At 38.0% G+C, this 19,938-nt stretch overlaps 1 protein-coding gene and 1 non-coding gene across 3 annotated transcripts in view; one reads left to right on the top strand and one right to left on the bottom strand.

The window, feature by feature from the left end:
* The window catches only part of SCFD2 (sec1 family domain containing 2), a 413,047-nt gene that overhangs the window by 161,037 nt on the left and 232,072 nt on the right, over positions 1-19,938 (bottom strand). The window lies entirely within an intron of this gene.
* LOC126033047 (U6 spliceosomal RNA) lies at positions 15,813-15,915 on the top strand. The gene has a single exon (XR_007504204.1). It is a non-coding gene; the product is annotated as a U6 spliceosomal RNA (small nuclear RNA).

The following is a 19,938-nucleotide window of genomic DNA, read 5'->3' on the forward strand; positions in this document are numbered from 1 at the left end:
TTTATTGATAATCATGAATAGCTCTAGGAGCCCCTAAGCACTGCTGAGAAGGGTCTGAGGGTCTCCAGCAGCGGATGAACATTTAAGTGTTTTTCCAGTTAGTCGAATATTAGAAGTGAGCCTTGGACACCCTGAGCTATGTCCGTGAGACTTCAAAATATTGAAATATTTTTCAAAATAAATCAAATTCTTTAGTTTCTCATACCCCTTTAGAAAATAAAAAGTAGTTACCAATACAATTGCTAAGGAGCCAAAGAGCAATGCATGGACTGACCCCATCTCAATTTCAGTTTATAGTTAGAGGATGACAAAAATTTAGTCCTCTCAGTACAAGCCATCTCAGCCATCAAGCACAAGGAATTTTCCCTTCATCCTCAACACATTGTTACCTGGCATAATAAAACCTTTCATTTAAAAAAGGACCATTCAGTAGGAAGTCAGATATATTTCCAATGTATCACATTACAAACATGATTAATTCAGCCTTGGCACAACAATGCTTATGAAGAAACAGTAATTTTGTTTACCTTGTAAACAGTAACAATAATTTTGAATTACCTTGGTTTAATAAAAAATTCCTTGATATACCAGGGATTGGGTGGGGTGACTTCAGCAATTCTGTAAATGCATTTTGCAATCTGAAATTTCATGTAGTAAATAAATTAAATAAATTTAATTAAATAAATAAATTAAATAAATAATAAATACATTCCTATATCTATAGTGACTAGATACATGAAACATACATAAAACAATTTCTTCTCTTTCTTGATTTCTAAAAATACTTTAAGCTCCTCAAAAAATAAATAAAACCAACTAGAAAATGAGCTTCCATATGATTCCAGCAATACCATTTCTAGGAATACTAGAGCCCAAAAACACAATGTAGAAAAGCCCTCTGCACTCCTATGTTCATCACAGTGTTATTCACTATAAACAGAATCTGGAAACAACCCAAGAACCTGAGGACAAATGAGTGGATAAAGAACAGTGGTACATCTACCCAATGGAACACTACCCAACTGTTAGCAAAAATGAAGTCATGAAATTTGTATATACATGGATGCATATGGAGAATATTATGCTGAGTAAAAAGAGCAGAGGGTGAGGGATAAGCAAAGAATGATCACACTCATTTGTGGAATATATATATATATGTATTTATATTTTTATATATATTTACATATATATACAACAAGATAGCATGGTAATAATATCCAAAGACAATAAAGACAAGGGCCATGAGGACCAGTCCATGGATAGAATTTGCCACAAATAGCTGGAGAGTACCGTTAGGGCAGAGAAGAGACTGCTATAACATGGAAAACAATCACTCTGGACAAGAACTGGGTGCTAAAAGGAGATAAAGTGATAGGTATGATACCGCTCAGTAACAATAATGCAAATGCCTCACCTCACTACCACCAATGTGCCTTTATCCCAAGACCCTTTATCCCAAGTTTTTGTGTTCCTTTGAGTCTATATATATATATACATATATATATTTATATATACAATATATATAAATATATATTAGTTACCATCTTAGAATGCTACTGTGTAAATATATATGTGGATATGCTAAGAACATGAACTATAGGCTTAAGTTATAAATCAGAGAAATAAAATATATTAGTAAGTATTTGGGAATTTATCAATTATTTATAAAAGTGTAAAGCAGGTCTTAATGACAAAAGCTCACAAACTGTTATTTTACTAGGCCCTAACCTAGAATGAACTATGAATTCAGAATTTAGTCTGTAATAATTATGCAAGTTAAAATATATCATATTTTTATTAAAAGCATTAGCCAAGTGATTTTTATGTAAAAACATATCATAGAAATATAAGTTTCGATCTAAATATTTAAGATCTTATATCATCTTATGGACCTGTTTTGATATTTCTGGTATGTATATGTGGGGATATTTACTTACTTTATTTTTCAGGGCCTCCCAAGAGTATTCAGGGGCATCTAAGAGTAGTGCCTGATGACAACAGACCAACTGACCACAAAGTCCAATGCTCAACTCTGCTTAGATCTAGTAGTGCTAGAGGATACAGGACCAGGCCCAACAGTGCTGAGGGATAAACCACACAATGCCAACTGATTCATCTTAGGGTCTTTCGGATGAAAGGCCTGTGCCCCTGATGCCTGATGCCAAGCCTTGAACATTTCTCTGTATTAATGTGCTAAGAGCTTAAAAACCATAAGACCTGTTTTGAAACTAATCTCTTATGTGTTGATATTACCAGTACTAATGGGTCATAGCTATCTACTCTACCTCTATTTCAGAGACATTTCTTTTTATTTTTTACATAATTTTTTATTCAATTAAAGAGCCATGATTTACAATTTACAGTTAATTTTTTACATAGCTGAGTTTTAGGCAGATTGTATTTCAACATTAGTTCTACCACCAGTGTCAACTTCCACCACAAGTGCTCCCTTACTCTGTCATCTCCTCCCAACATCCCTGACCCCTGCCTGACACCTTGACAGGCACATTACAAAGTTCGGTAGTTGCAGCTAGATATCATACTTTAAGTGTTGTTGAGTCTGTGCCTTTTTAAATTATTATTATTATTTATATTTGGGCCACACCTGGCAGCACTCAGAGTTTATTTGTGACTCACTCCTGGCAGATTCAGAAGACCATAAAGGATGCTGGGGATTGAACCCTGGTCTCTACTGGATCAGTCACATGCAAGGCAAATGCCTTACCTGCAGTGCTATCACTCTGGTCCCCTGTGCTTTGGATATATAGCTTTATCATTCTCCCATATCACCAATATAACCCAATCCCCAGCCTTTGTTCCCTCATAACTTCCTGTCATCATCTTCTTTCTTTATACCTTGATTTCTTTTCTTCTAAGTCCTCCTCTCTAGGCTTCGGGGTCAACGGGTTGTCTAGGCACCCCCCACTTTATTATATTACATTTCCTCATCCAGCTATTTTATATACCACAGTTAAGTGAGATCATCCTATGTTTGTCTTTTGGCTTACATCACTCAACACAATATCTTCCAGTTCCAACCAGGTTGCATGAAATCGTGCGATCCAGATACATTTCTAAATGCTCTCTACTTGCACTCCTGCTGAGGCCTCACAGCAGTACTAGTTAGCACAGCTTGTTTGAGGCTAAATTTCTGGCAGAGGAGAGCTAGGACTTGGACAAGGAAGTCTGTTTTCAGAGTCTAAGCTCTGGGCCACTGAAGGGACTACCATCTAGCCCAAGCTTCTCTTAGGCACCTCTCAACTCTGCTTGCCAGGGAAGGCCTTTCAAGCACAAATGTGGAGAGGGGAAATAGTCATCAGAAAGGCAGTGAAGGGTGTGACAGGCTGCAGATGAGAGTCCTGCCCTGCCTCCTGCTGCCTTTCCATCCTGGGCTCCAGGGCACAGCTCTACTTGCTACAGTTGTGTTATTTATTCACTCAGAAATGAACACTCAATGTGTGAAGTGCTTTAGGGCTGAGAGATCAGATGGCAGTTTTTAAGGGCATTTCCCCCTGGGGAGGTGTGCCACAAGAAATTCTCATAAAGACAATATGTCTCCTTATTTTCATTATGCAAATCAGATTGCCTTACTCGGTCTTCCTTGGGCATTCTGAAAGGAAACATGACACTAGAAGACAAGTGGGTAGAGAGAAACAATAAGTCACTTTTCCCAAACCCGCAATTGGACAGAGGCTAAAAGCACCAGCTGGCCTGATGTTATTTTATCCAGATGTGATTACAGGCCTTTTAGTCCAGAGAGGCAGCAAAATGCTATTAGGTGGTTTTAAAATATATGATTGTTATTATATTACAGAATAAAAGCTGCAAGAGAACACAATACTAGGAACAGTCATTGACGTTGTCTTTCAAGAACTATTTTTTACTGGAGTCAGAGAGATAGTACAAGGGTTAAAGCACTTGCCTTTAAGCAGTCAACCCAGGTTCAAATCCCCAGCACAATTTATGGACCCCTGGCACCAGCAGGAGTGATCTGGAACAATGTGGGGTGTGCCTTCGTCCAGAAAGGCTATCTTTACATTGCTGGTAATTATATGGAATATTTGGCTGCTCAAATTTTAACTATAGAAAAATTAAGTATTTCTACATCAATGAGAGTAGATATACCGTTGCTTAAATAATGAGACACAAGGAAACTGATTTTCTCAGTAACTTCCAGGGAATTAAGCCTCTGGAGAACAAGACCAGTATCATTTCATGGTAACATATCATTGCCCATAAAATAGTTATACTGTGATAAGAAAACACATTGAACAATTTCCTAAGTTCTCACACTGAGATGACAAAATGGCATTTCACTTATAGAAATACACATTTATACTTAAAATATATAAGAAAACACTGCATAGGACTTTACCATAGACTTATTAATAAACAGTGAGAATTAGTTCATCCTCCTCACAGTTGAAAATAGTATTTAAAAAATCATGTTTTTCTGATGCTTTATTCATAATTTATTATACAAATTTATTTATTATTATTTATGAAGATGTTGATTTTATGACATTCCATTTTAAATGTATAAAGTACATAATCTTTATTTAGAAACTCTATTTTGGGCCCGGAGAGATAGCACGGCGGCGTTTGCCTTGCAAGGAGCCAATCCAGGACCAAAGGTGGTTGGTTCGAATCCAGGTGTCCCATATGATCCCCCGTGCCTGCCAGGAGCTATTTCTGAGCAGACAGCCAGGAGTAACCCCTGAGCAACGCTAGGTGTGGCCGAAAAACCAAAAAAAAAAAAAAAAAAAAAAAAAAAAAAGAAACTTTATTTTTTTTTTAAAAGAAACAATTACTTAGTATTAACTCTTTCCCCAATGTAGCAATTTCCCAAAGCTTAAGGAAGAGGTAAGGGACCAAAAGAAAGTGCCATACTACACATTTAAAATAACACTTCCCATATAAAAGAGGTTAAAAAGGAAAGAGAGGACTCTATTTTATTTTCATAAATTCATTTTATTATCCTAAGGAGCAAACATTGTTTGCAACTTCTTCATATTGTTTTTCTTTTTTTGGTGAACTGGGTTTGGAATCCAAAGCATCTTAGATGTAAGGTAAATGTCCTGCACTGAGCTACATTCCTAGACCCAGGAATATTTCTAGAACAGAAACATTATTATTCCTTTAATAGATAAGAAGTGAAGCTAATAGAGATTAGGTTATTTGCCCAAAGCCTCAACAAGATGCTAAAGAAGTTAGAATTAAAATGCATATCTGTCTTTTGCCAGAGTGAGTACAGTGGCTAGGGCACTTGCCTTGCAAGCTGCTTACTCGGTTCAATACTAGGCATCCCATATGGTCCCCTGAGTACCACCAGGAGTAATTCCTGAGTACAGAATCAAGAGCAACCCCTGAGCATCACCTGATGTCATAAAACAAAAACAAACCAAACAAACAAATGCAAATCTGTCTACTCTACAACAATGCCATCTCTCTTTTAAGTAAGAGAGATAAAAGACTCCTGTTTGGGATTCTATAATTTGGTGAAGTTGTGTAGAACCTGTTCAAAGTTTCTTTATCTCTCGTGACTTTCTTGCTCTCTAAAAATAATTTACTTATAATTTCAGACTCAAAAATCACTCCAAAATGAATAAAACCAGCTTGTGGAAATAGGTGTCTCTGGGAGGTTCTATACTGATGATAATGTTATTTTAGCAAAATTCATGATACCAGCTGCCTATCAGGATCTTTTAAAAATAATTTGTGGCTGATTTTTTATAAATTCTTTCCCTTCCTCTCTTAAAAAATGCATCTTTATATAGAATTTCATGTTGCAACTATTTAGGGCAATAGCTGCCACTATATCCAATTTTGATTAAATACTGAAATGCTATGGGACAGCTGCTAAGAAACTTCTATTATCTACCTGACTCCCAAAACCCCATCAGAAGTGATCCCTGAGTATGAAGCCAGAAGTAAACCTTGAGCACCACCAGGTATAGCCAACATCAAAATAGAAACTACTAATACTATACTGGTAATGAACTTGCATAGCCTATGGAGAGAGTGGAGAACAAATTTTTTTTTTCTGGAGGGCATTCGGACTGGGGTCTCTCAGCTTCCTACGCCTGCAGAGACCTCCCTGTTCCCAGGAAAGGAGGGTTCAGTTATGGCACTGGGAACTGGAAGAAAAGGAAGATTCAGCGATTGCACAGAGAACCACTCCTTGACATCATTTTAATCAGAATTTCAGCAACACTACTCTGTGAAACCCACGGGCATGTTCCCATTTGCAAGATTGGTTGGAAATCAAAATAAGTGGAGAAAGGTATTCTATAACTCTTTAATCTCAAGGACTTAAAACTATTTTCTTACTCTTGGCATAGTAGAGAATGAAATCTAGAGAATGAGAATATCAGCATCAAGATCTAAATCTAACTGCCAATGCTGACATATCTTTGAGAACCTAATGTGAATGGTGTTTTGACATAATCATTGAGTTAGATCTTTTTTTTTCTTTTTGGGTCATATCCGGCAACACTCAGGGGCTACTCCTGGTTCTACACTCAGAAATCACTTCTGGCAAGGTCAGGGACCATCTGGGATGCCGGAATTCGAACCAACATCCTTCTGCATACAAGTCAAACACGTTACCTCCATGCTATCTCTCCGGCCCTACAGTTTTTGTTTTTGTTTTGTTTTTCAGGAATTAGATCTCAATGCAATAAAAAGAGGATATAAAATTTCTAATGTTATTCATATTCAATAATGAGTTAGAGTTGAGCACAGCTGGATGTGCCCCCCCAAACTAATAAACAAAAAACACTGATTTTATAGTGTGCAGGAGAAAATTTATGTATGTGGTCAACTGAGCATGATTTGTAATTAATAGTGTTAATATTTTAATATAGATCATCTACAATTTTTTATTTTTATTTAAAGCATGGATCCTTTATATTTGATTAGGATAAATGCTTCTAGAAGTTTACTTGTGTAAACATATTTTCTTTTGAAAATATGCAGTCCATTTTTTTTATTGTTATAGAAGGTAAAAGGTGGGCAAATGGGGGAACAACCAAAACATAGAGAAAAGGAGGAGAAAAATTTTAGTCATAAGAATAGAGATTTTGAGAAGTGTTCATATTGTTTTCCATAATGGTTGAACTAGTCAATATTAGTATCAGTAGTAGATGAGGGTCCCTTTTCTTCCACATTACAACCAATGATGGCTGCTCCAAAATCTTTACTCAGAAAAGACATTTGTTCTCCTATGTCCACTGAAGTACTATTCACAATAGCTAAAATCTGTAAATAATTGAAGTACCAAGAATAGATTAAGAAACTATGATATACGAAAAGATGGCCGCGACCCCTTCGAGGGGCAAAAATATCAGTGAAACAGGGGAGTTGAAAACTTGTATCACTCCCATCCAAGACTCAGGACTGAAACTTTGTTGCCGAAAATCCTTTTTCCAAAAACCTTGGCCTCCTCAAATACTGATGGAGGGCCTTAATTGGAAAAGGTTCAGAAAGAAAAAGCTTCTACAAGCAGACTGATTTTCTGAGAATGACCTTCTGCTTGAATTTGGATTTCGACTTTGGAAATTTCAGACTGGACTTTTAGTTTAAACCACTTTGAACTCTGGACATCCAAAAGCGCCCTGTGAAGCTGTGGCCGAGAAGCTGCAGTGGCTGTAGCAGTTGAATCTGCTTCCAAAGTGCCGCCCGGAGGGGAGAAAAGGCAGTGGTGATCAGCCAACAGTGCCCGTCCTGCAGCAAAAAAGCGGCGAAAAGTGCCAAATCCAGCCCAAAGCGGCGAGCCTGGGATCTGCCCTCCAAATCAGAAAGGTGAAACAGCACGATCAAACCGGCTGCGGGACCTGGAACCACATGGTCAACAACAGCGCGAGCAAACCGTCTGCGGGGCCTGGGACTATGGAAGTAAACCATGTGGTGAGAACAGCGTGGGACAAACCAGCATCTGGACTTATGGTTTTAGGTGTAGGAATTAAGTGGGTAGTCATATATTTTACTCATAGTTGGTGATGGGATAAGTTTTAGTTAGTGGTTTAAAAAATTTAAAAAAAAAGGAGTAATAACAGCTTAGCCCATTTAAAGATCTGATTTCTAACCGCCTGCATCTTTGTCTTGATTAAGTCATTTTTTTTTATAATTTAAATGTGTTTTGTTTTCCATAGCTAATATTTTCAATTGCAAAATGTTTTACTGTGTGTTTTAATGTACTCAGCCTGTTTTTAAAATGTATGTTATGTATTTATGCTGTAGTACTTGTGTGTAGGGAAGGTTAATAGGAACAGAAAGCTCCCCCAATATAGTTTATAAGTATAGGAACATGAAAGTTCCGGAATAGTGCTTGGTAGAAAAGCATTAAGAAAATATTAAGTTACAGGTGTATATAGTATATTTTGCAGAAATGTTATGTTTTTGAAAAGGACTGGTATGTTAATTTTCACTTTATTACGTTGTTGCATGAAAATATTTACCCACCTTTGGCTAAAGGTGGAGTCAGGATTACAAAAGGTTCTTTTATATTTCAGAGAAGGGGGAGATGAAGCCTCATCCCTCCATTCTCCCTAGATAACTTGACCTTACCTGCAAGACCCGGCCCATTCCTGGGAGGGGTCTTGGAAAAGGTAGATAAGGCCTTTGACCCAGAGGATTAGGAGTCTGTGCTTTTGGTCTTTGGCCAGGATGGAGGGCAAATGGAAGATGGCTGAAAGGAGTTAAGATGCAGGGCTAGCTAAGAATGGCTGTGATAAACAAAAACAAAAACAAAAAAAAACTGGGGCCGGGAAGGTGGCGCTAGAGGTAAGGTATCTGCCTTACAAGCGCTAGCCAAGGAACGGACCGCGGTTCGATCCCCCGGCGTCCCATATGGTTCCCCCAAGCCAGGGGCGATTTCTGAGCACATAGCCAGAAATAACCCCTGAGCGTCAAACGGGTGTGGCCCAAAAACAAAAACAAAAACAAGAATGGCTGTGCTTAAAAGGTTATGATAGGGGCCGGGCGGTGGCGCTGAAGGTAAGGTGCCTGCCTTGCCTGCGCTAGCCTTGGACGGACCGCGGTTCGATCCCCCGGTGTCCCATATGGTCCCCCAAGCCAGGAGCAACTTCTGAGCACATAGCCAGGAGTAACCCCTGAGCGTTACCGGGTGTGGCCCAAACCCCCCCCCCAAAAAAAAAAAGGTTATGATAGAGGTCACACATGTGGTGGATAGGGTATGAATAAAGTTGATGCTTCTTGAAAAAAAAAAGAAACTATGATATACATATACAATGAGATTATACACAGCTATAAGAAATGACAAAAATCATGCCATTTGAAGCTATATGGATGGAACTAGAGGATATCACACCGAGTAAAGTTATCCAGGAGAAAGACAGATATAGAATGGTGATTTAGATACAGAATAGATCATTTAAACCATGTAGCACAATATATATATAATATTGCCTTTAAGAGTTAAGTATATTGCTCCATATGTACATGAATTACTATATGAACCAGGAAAACAGCTGGGAGCAAAAGATAACAGACAAACTCTGTCGGTATGAAAGAAAAATCAGGAAGGAAAATACTTCTGTGTTAAAAAACAAACAAGAAGTCAGATTAAGAGGAAGCATGGGAACTCCCTATAATTCTGCTAAAAAACTATCTTAGCAAGTCATTCATCATTATTCTAGCGTAACAAACAAATTTTATTATTTTTTTCATTTTATTATTTTTTAACTATGCTTAGCCAACTTTAAGAATATTTGCTGCTACTCAGCTCTCATATTAATATCATATTTCAAGGTATATCACTATATCTTTTAGGTCAACATCATTCAGAACCATAGTTATTCTGTTCCAACAATATTCTTTAAATTTTGTTGTTGTTTTTTGTTTTGGGGCCACACTCAGAGGGACTCAGGGGCTACTCCTGGCTCTGCGCTCAGAAATCACTCCTAGCAGACTTGAGGGACCACATGAGATGCTGGAGATTGAAACAGGTCTGTTCCGGATCAACCACATAAAGGCTAATGCCCTACCACTGTGCTATTGTACCGGCCCCATTTAATTTCATTTTATTGAAACAATTGTGATCTACAGAGTCCTTCATAGTTAAGTTTCAGATATACAGCGTCAGGGCCACTCCCACATCAGTGTCAACCTCCCTCCACCCATGATCCCAGAGTGCATCCTATACCACCAACCTTTGCCACCTGCCAGTATTACAGGCCTATTTAAGTTTAGATTGTTAAAGTTTAGGTCTCTTGATTCTATTGTAGTTGACTTTGGCTTGAATATTTAGTTCTGTCATTTTTTCCCCACCATCTGAGACTACTTGGCCCCTGGCCCCAGCCCATTTTTTTATTTATTCCATTCTTAGTTTTATAGAAAAATGCAGAAATATATGGTAATACAAAGTAATCAATGTCCTAAGGTTTTATGAAAAAGGCAGGAGTCCCTATTCAAAAGATAAAAAATAAAAAACTAAAAGACAATAAAAGAAAAAAAGGGTGTGTTTATAGCAGGGTGGTTTTGTTGTTGTTGTTGTTTGCTTAGTTTTGTTTGTTTGTTTGTTTTTTGCATAGGCACAGCAAAAGATGGGGAAAATAGAAAGGAAAGACCTTTGGCCTAAAAACAGAGAGACCCTACCCATGAAGCACCCTGCCATAAGACCAACTACAAGCTTCAGGCATACAGTTGTCTAAACCCAAAGTGTTTCTTTGTGGTCCCAGTAAAAGTTCTTCTCAGACATGGATGTCAAAGTCAGGTTTCTGTAGTTAGAGATCCTGGCTTTTGTACAGATCCTCTGTCGAAGTCAGGTTGACATGGTGCATCTTCTGGTTTATCTCATTAGGTGTTAATTCCAAAAAATAACTTTATTTTCTCTTAATAACTTGCTCTTTCATTTGGCCGGTTATCTTATCTATCAAAATAAATTTAGTTTCTTTCTAACTAAAAGAAACCCCAAAACTAAAATGCACATAATGCTTTCTGTTTCCACCATTCTACCACACTTTGCTTTTTTTCTAAAAATTTTTCAACACTTTAAATACATGCATAGTACAATTCCATACACTAGAGAAATACATGTGATTTCTGACTAAAGATATAAGAGAGAAAAATGATCAGTTGAGCTCTTGAAGCAACTACAATATGTTTTTCATCTATTTTTTTTTTGCTACTGTATTCTGTGAGTAGCTCTTACAAGAATAAAACTTAGAAGCATTAAACTAGTGGCAATATGAGACAGAATATTTTGGAACTATGCTTTGAAGTACAATCATTCCCTTCACATCAGGGGATTTAAAACCACCATTTAATCATGAAAACAATCACAGATGAAAGTCTGAGTAGGACTACTTGTTCTTGAAGTTCCCGAAATGACAAAAAATTCTTCTACATTATCAAAAAAGTTATAAAGAAAACAACTTGTGGATAAGATTCATTCTAATTAGGTTGGTATCTAAAATCAAAGTTGTGGCATTAAGCAAAATTTAAAAGTCCACGGGAATCATATCATTTAGACAGATAAATTGGAGAGCCTGACCCCTAGTATTTATTTCACAGTTATGAGGTGATGAGCTAACTGGTGAGGGACAGAAATCCTCCAAGCAATCAAAATCAGAAAAATCACTAGGTGTGTGATTTTCCTGTGATCATGTTATGACACACGTTCGAATTCCATACCGGAAAGTGCAGCTGTGAAAACATATTTTATAGCTGAAAAAAAAACCCAAATTATCATAGGTTTAGAAGAATACTTTCTTGGACTGAGATGAGCCCTGTGAGATGCTGGAACATTAACAATCAAAGACTTTCACAGTGCTCCAGCAGACCTCATCCAACTAGCAATATTGCTTAGCACATACTGTTTCCTCTGTGTGGAAACCTTTCACACTCTCCCTGTCTACTGAAAACTTGATTGCTTCCTTGACTTATTTCTTTATACTTGGTATATGAGCAGGAAACCAAGATTAACATATTATGCTTACTGACATCACTTGTGACAGAAGTAAAATAAAAGATGGCTAAAACATGCAAAGGGATTTTGGATTCTAATCAATAGCTTTTACTTTTAGAAAAGTTTTATATTTAGAGGAAATTAGGCAGAAAAATACAAATTTCCTATATTACTTCCCATCACCTGTTACCTTCACTACTTCTCAAGTATTTTTAATATAAATTTAAGCACTCAAAATAAGAGTGCCTGAGTCTCATCTTATAGTTTGCCACCTTAATGAGCTACTGACCTACATTATCTTTTGGAACTCCATGATCAGCTCCTACTGGATTCTGTAGGTCAGTACACTGATTATTCTTATGGCACAAGCATCATTCCCTTTCAGAAGAAACGGCTAACACAAATGTCGGGATGGATGGCTTTGATTCCAAATGCCAAGCACATTAATTGATACTTTAAAGATGATGAACATATACCAAAATATCATATACATCCACATTTTATGGATTTAAGACTTGGAAATCATGATTTTTTTAAAGAATGCTCTATACAGAAAGGGGAAGCCGCTGAATTCTGCTGGGACTCAGATGCCAGCACCCCTATCTGCCTGATTTCTGTGCTGTGTTCCATTTTCGGCCTGATTTCATTCTGTATGTGGCTCATCTGCAGATGGCTCACCTTCCCCGGAGCCTTCCCTGGAGGTGAGTCTATACCCCCAGAAAGGGGAAGCCACTAAACTGTGCTGGAACTCAGATGCCAGCACCCCTATCTGCCTGTCTTCTGTGCTGTGCTCCATTTTCGGCCTGATTTCATCCTGTGTGTGGCTCATCTGCGAACAGCTCGCCTTCCCTGGAGCCTTCCCTGGAGGTGAGCTTACATGCCCAGAAAGGGAAAGCTGCTGAACTCTGCTGGAACTCAGATGCCAGCACACCTATCTTCCTGTCTTCTGTGCAGTGCTCCATTTTTGGCCTGATTTCATCCTGTGTGTGGCTCATCAGCAGACGGCTCGCCTTCCCTGGAGCATTCCCTGGAGGTGAGTTTACATGCCCAGAAAGGGTGGAGCCAGAGGAGCACGGCTGCTCCTCTTCCCTTCGAGGCTGTGCACATCATTTAGCAAATGAATACAACCACAACACATAGAAAAAACCCACAATACAAGTGTGACAATGGAGAAACAACATAGGCCAGCGCCAGACATAGAGAATGATGATGGCAACGCTGATGACTTGAACATGACCAACCAACTAGTCAGTCTCTCAAATAAGGAGTTTAGAGTCGCAATATGGAAGATGTTCAAAGAACTCAAAGAAAGTATAGAAGAGAACACTAATAAGAATCAAGAGAAAATGAAGATAGAAATCAGAAAACTCCAAATTGAAATGTCAGGTCAATTAACAGGTCTGAAAAACTCAGTAGATAAATTAAAGAAAAACATGGTTGAGCTTTCCCATGGGTTAACAGCAGCTGAGGATAGAATTAGTATACTGGAAGATGAGATGAATAACAATTCCATACAGCAGAAGAAATCAGAAAAAGCCTTAAAGCAAATGATCAAACAATGGAAAAATTACTCAAAGAATGGGAACAGATGAAAATAGAAGTCTATGATAAGCTCAACAGAAACAACTTAAGAATCACTGGAGTCCCAGAGTCCCAGGAAGAAAATCTCCAGGAAGTATCAACGGTCAAGAACATTAAAGAGAAACTACCAGAGCTAAAGAATACATGTGATCAAATCCTGCATGCCCGAAGAGTACCAACTAACAGAGACCCCCCAAAAAACACCCCAAGACACATCCTAGTCACAATGACAAATCCCACAGATAGAGACAGAATTCTGAAAGCAGCAAGATCAAAAAGAAAAATTACATTCAAGGGAACATCCTTGAGATTTACTGCAGACCTGTCACTGGAAACACTCAAGGCCAGAAGGCAGTGGTGGGACATAGTGACAAAACTCAATGAAATAAATGCTTCGCCTAGAATACTGCACCCAGCAAAACTCACTTTCAGGTTTGAAGGAACAATATATGGTTTCACAGACAAAAGCTCAGAAACTTTACAGACTCAAAACCATTCTTAAAAGAAAAACTGAATGGCCTACTTTAAGACAAGACTGACCAACAGACACACCAAACTTTGATATAAAGATGGCACTAACTCCCAGGACAATTCTTTCTCTCAATGTCAATGGACTAAATGCACCAGTTAAGAGACACAGAGTGGCTAAATGGATCAAAAAAACTCAATCCAATCTTCTGCTGCCTACAAGAAACGCACCTGAATAGTCAGAACAAACATAGACTCAAAATAAAAGGCTGGAGGAAAATCATCCAAGCAAACAACACCCATAAAAAAAGCTGAAATGGCCATACTAATATCAGATGATGCAAACTTTATACTTAGGAAAGTTGTAAGGGACAAAGATGGACATTTTGTATTAATCAAGGAATACATACAGCAAGAAGAAATCACTCTCCTAAACATATATGCACCGAATGAGGGGCCAGCAAAATATTTAATAGTTGACAAATCTGAAAAATAATATCAATTACAACACAATAATTGTGGGAGACCTCAACATGACATTGTCAACAATTGACAGGTCAACCAGACTGAAACCCAACAAGAATATACTAGACCTGAAAAGAAAAATAGAAGAAAGAGGCCTTGTAGATATGTACAGGACACTCCACCCCCAGAAGCCTGGATATACATTCTTCTCTAATGTACATGGGACATTCTCCAGGATAGACTACAGGCTAGCACATAAAACATACATCCATAATATCAAGAGGATAGAAATTTTGCAGGCTACCTTTGCTGACCACAAGGCCCTGAATTTATATCTGAACTACAAAGGGACACAGAAGAAAAACTTTAATACCTGGAAGTTAAACAGCCTAATACTGAATAACCAGTGTGTCTGAAATGAAATCAAAGAGGAAATCAAAACCTTCCTAAAAACAAATGACAATGGAGACACAAACTATCAGAACCTATGGGATACAGCAAAAGTGGTACTGAGAGGAAAATTTATAGCTTTGCAAGCACACATCAGGAAAGAAGGGGCATATCTGAACAGCTAATGACGCAGCTCATAGAATTAGAAAGTACTCAATAAAAGGAGCCAAAAATAGGGAGACAGAAGGAAATAACAAAGCTGAGAGCAGAAATCAACGAAGTGGAAACCCAAAAAACAATCCGAAAGATTAACGAAAGCAGAAGTTGGTTCTTTGAAAAAATAAACAAGATTGATAGACCACTGGCAAAACTAACAGAGAGAGAGAGAGAGAGAGAGAGAGAGAGAGAGAGAGAGAGAAAGAGAGAGAGAGAAAGAGAAAGAGAGAAAGAGAGAGAGAAACTTGATAACTCGTATTAGGAATGAAAAAGGAGAGATCACTACTGATATGGTAGAGATCCAAAGGGTAATCAGAAACTACTTTGAGAAACTCTATGCCACTAAAAATGAAAACCTGGAAGAAATGGATAAATTTTTGGACTCTTATAATCTTCCGCAGTTGAGGATGTAGCATATCTAAACACACCCATCACTATTGAGGAAATTAAGACAGTAATCAAATGTCTGCCCAAAAACAAAAGTCCAGGCCCAGATGGATTTACTACTAAATTCTTTCAAACCTTTCAAGAGGAACTTCTACCAATGCTGGCAAGACTCTTTTATGAAATGGAGAAAACAGGAAAACTTCCAAATAGCTTTTATGAAGCCAACATCACCTTGATACCTAAACCAGACAGAGATGCTACCAAAAAAAAAAAAAGAAAATTACAGACCAATATTGCTGATGAATACAGATGCAAAGATCCTCAACAAAATCCTGGCAAATAGTATTCAATGCCTCATTAAGAAGCTCATCCCTGCTTGCTTCGGCAGCACATATACTAAAATTGGAACGATACAGAGAAGAGTAGCATGGCCCCTGCGCAAGAATGACACGCAAATTCGTGAAGCGTTCCATATTTAAAAAACAAAACAAAAACAAAAAAGAAGCTCATCCACTATGATCAAGTAGGTTTCATCCCAGGAATGCAAGGCTGGTTTAACATCCATAAATCTATCAACATAATACCAACATCAACAACAAGAAAAATAAAAATCACATGATTATATCAATAGATACAGAGAAAGCATTTGATAAGGTCCAATACCCATTCTTTTTTTTTTTTTTTTTTTTTTTTTGGTTTTTGGGTCACACCTGGCGGTGCTCAGGGATTACTCCTGGCTGTCTGCTCAGAAATAGCTCCTGGCAGGCATGGGGGACCATATGGGACACCAGGATTCGAACCAACCACCTTTGGTCCTGGATCGGCTGCTTGCATGGCAAAGGCCGCTGTGCTATCTCTCCGGGCCCCCAACACCCATTCTTGACCAAAACTCTCAGCAAGATGTGAATGGAAGGAACCTTCCTCAATATAGTTAAGGCCATCTACCACAAGGCCAGAGGCAAATATTGTCCTCAATGGAGAAAAACTGAAAGCCTTTCCTCTAAATTCTGGAACAAGACACCACTCCTATTCAACACAGCACTGGAAGTACTTGCTATAGCGATTATGCAAGAAAAAGATATCAAGGGAATCCAGATAGGAAAGGAAGAAGTCAAGCTCTCGCTGTTTGCAGATGACATGATACTCTACCTAGAAAACCCTAACGTCTCTATGAAAAGGCTTCTAGAAACAACAGACTCATATAGCAAAGTGGTAGGCTACAAAATTAACACACAAAAGTTAATGGCCTTTCTATACAACAATAGTAATAAGGAAGAAATGGATATTAAGAAAAACAACCCCATTTACAATAGTGCCACACAAACTCAAATATCTTGGAATCAACTTGACTAAAAATGTGAAGGACCTATACAAAGAAAACTATAAAACTCTGCTGCAAGAAATAAGAGAGGACACACTGAAATGGAAACACATACCCTGCTCAAAGATTGGCAGGATTAACATCATTAAAATGGCAATACTCCCGAAAGCATTGTACAGATTTAATGCGATCCCTCTAAAGACACCCATGACAGAAGTGGATCAGGCACTTTTGAAGTTCATTTGGAACAATAAACACCCTAGAATAGCTAAAGCAATCATTGGGGAAAAGAATATGGGAGGAATTACTTTCCCCAACTTTAAGCTGTACTACAAAGCAATAATTATCAAAACAGCATGGTATTGGAATAAAGACAGGCCCTCAGATCAGTGGAATAGGCTTGAATACTCAGAGAATGTTCCCCAGACATACAATCACCTAATTTTTGATAAAGGAGCAAGAAATCCTAAATGGAGCAAAGAAAGCCTCTTCAACAAGTGGTGTTGGCACAACTGGCTAGCTACTTGCAAACAATTGAACTTAGAATCCCAGCTAACATCATGTACGAAGGTTAAATCCAAATGGAAGAAAGACTTCGAAATCAGACCCGAAACCATAAGACATATAGAGTTGTTCTAGGTAAAACACTCCAGGACATTGAGACTAAAGGCATCTTCAGGGAGGAAACTGCACTCTCTATGCAAATGAAAGCAGAGATTAACAGATGGGAATATCTTAAACTGAGAAGCTTCTGCACCTCAAAAGAAATAGTGCCAAGGATACAAGAGCCCCCCACTGAGTGGGAGAAACTATTCATGGGATACCTATCAGATAAGGGGCTAATCTCCAAAATATACAAGGCCCTGACAGAAATTTACAAGAAAAAAACATCTAATCCCATCAAAAAATGGGGAGAAGAAATGGACAGACACTTTGACAAAGAAGAAATACAAATGGCCAAAAGACACATGAAAAAATGTTCCACATCACTAATCACCAGGGAGATGCAAATCAAACAACTATGAGGTACCACCTCACACCCCAGAGATTGGCACACATCACAAAGAATGAGAACAAGCAGTGTTGGCGGGATGTGGAGAGAAAGGAACTCTTATCCACTGCTCTCTTATCCACTGCTGGTGGGAATGCCGTCTAGTTCAACCTTTATGAAAGCTATATGGAGATTCCTCCAAAAACTGGAAATCGAGCTCCCATACGATCCAGCTATACCACTCCTAGGAATATACCCTAGGAACACAAAAATACAATACAAAAATCCCTTCTTACACCTATATTCATTGCAGCACTATTTACCATAGCAAGACTCTGGAAACAGCCAAGATACCCTTCAATAGATGAATGGCTAAAGAAACTGTGGTACATATACACAATGGAATATTATGCAGCTGTCAGGAGAGATGAAGTCATGAAATTTTCCTATACATGGATGTACATGGAATCTATTATGCTGAGTGAAATACATCAGAGAGAGAGAGATATATGCAGAATATTCTCACTCATCTATGGATTTTAAGAAAAATGAAAGACATTCTTGCAATAATAACTTTCAGACACAAAAGAGAAAAGAGCTGGAAGTTACAGCTCACCTCATGAAGCTCACCACAAACAGGGATAAGTTTAGAGAAATAACTACGTTTTGAACTATACTAATAATGAGAATGTATGAGGGAAATAGAAAACCTGTCTAGAGTACAGGCAGGGGTTGGGTGGGGAGGAGAGAGATTTGAGACATTGGTGATGGGAATGTTGCACTGGTGATGTGTGGTGCTCTTTACATGACTGAAACCCAAACACAACCATGTATGTAATAAAGTTGTTTAAATAAAAAAATTAATAAAAAAATAAGATACCCTAAAATAGTACTTTTCGTTTCATGCTAATAGGCAAAATTCCTTTTCTATAGAAGGATCAACAGTAACTTATCTTGAGCAAATCCAAATTTTAGTTCATATCAGAAGTAGAAAAATTAAATACAGATAAAAAAGAAACATTTGAAAAACAGCCCTATCAAAAGTGACATTAAGAGACCATAAATGTGGGCCCGGAGAGATAGCACAGTGGCGTTTGCCTTGCAAGCAGCCAATCCAAGACCAAAGGTGGTTGGTTCAAATCCCGGTGTCCCATATGGTCCCCTGTGCCTGCCAGGAACTATTTCTCAGCAGACAGCCAGGAGTAACCCCTGAGCACCACCGGGTATGACCCAAAAAACAAAAAAAAAAAAAATAAATAAATAAATAAAAATTTAAAAAAAGAGACCATAAATGTATAAGTCACTTTTCTCCTAAATATTTATTTTTAATTTTTTATGTTTTATTTGTTTAATATTTTATTTAAACACCTTGATTACAAACATGATTGTGGTAATAAGATCACCCCCATCACCAGTGCAGCATTCTCATCACCTTTGTCCCAATTCTCCCTCCTCCCACCCTGCCCCTGCCTGTACTCTGCATAGGCTATTCTACCCATATTTTGGGTAAAAGAGATGAGTTAATTTATACAATAAATAGCCTCATTATTTTTGGAGATAATAAATATTCTTCAGGGGCCGGGCGGTGGGGCTAGAGGTAAGGGGCCTGCCTTGCCTGCGCTAGCCTTGGACGGACATCGGTTCGATCCCCCGGCGTCCCATATGGTCCCCCAAGCCAGGAGCAACTTCTGAGCGCATAGCCAGGAGTAACCCCTGAGCGTCACCGGGTGTGGCCCAAAAACCAAAAATAAATAAATAAATAAATAAATATTCTTCAGCAGTTTATTTAACGGTAGCATAATATTCTATTTTACAGATAGCTATCATCTTCTAGCTTTGGTTATTTCTTTTCTTATTTGTGAAACTGCAAGCAGCTCTTTACTCAAATATACTGTTCCATACAACTTTCCTTTTTTTGTTTATTTTATTTTAATTAATATCTTTATTTAAGCACCATGATTATAAACATGTTTCTAATTGGGTTTCAGTTATATATCCATAAACTTTCAAGAGTGGCACTCTGTAGGGTGGAAAAAACAATTCAGTGATACACTAGACAATTTATTTTAATCTTTATGCAAGATACTAGTGTTGGCAAGGCACAGGGGAAGAAAATCTCTTCCTATAACCCTTGTTTAGCTTTCTACGGATGTGCACATTTCAAGGCCAGCAATGTGATAAATAGCTTTG

This window comes from Suncus etruscus, chromosome 16 (assembly GCF_024139225.1).
Source record: "Suncus etruscus isolate mSunEtr1 chromosome 16, mSunEtr1.pri.cur, whole genome shotgun sequence".
Lineage (NCBI taxonomy): Eukaryota > Metazoa > Chordata > Mammalia > Eulipotyphla > Soricidae > Suncus > Suncus etruscus.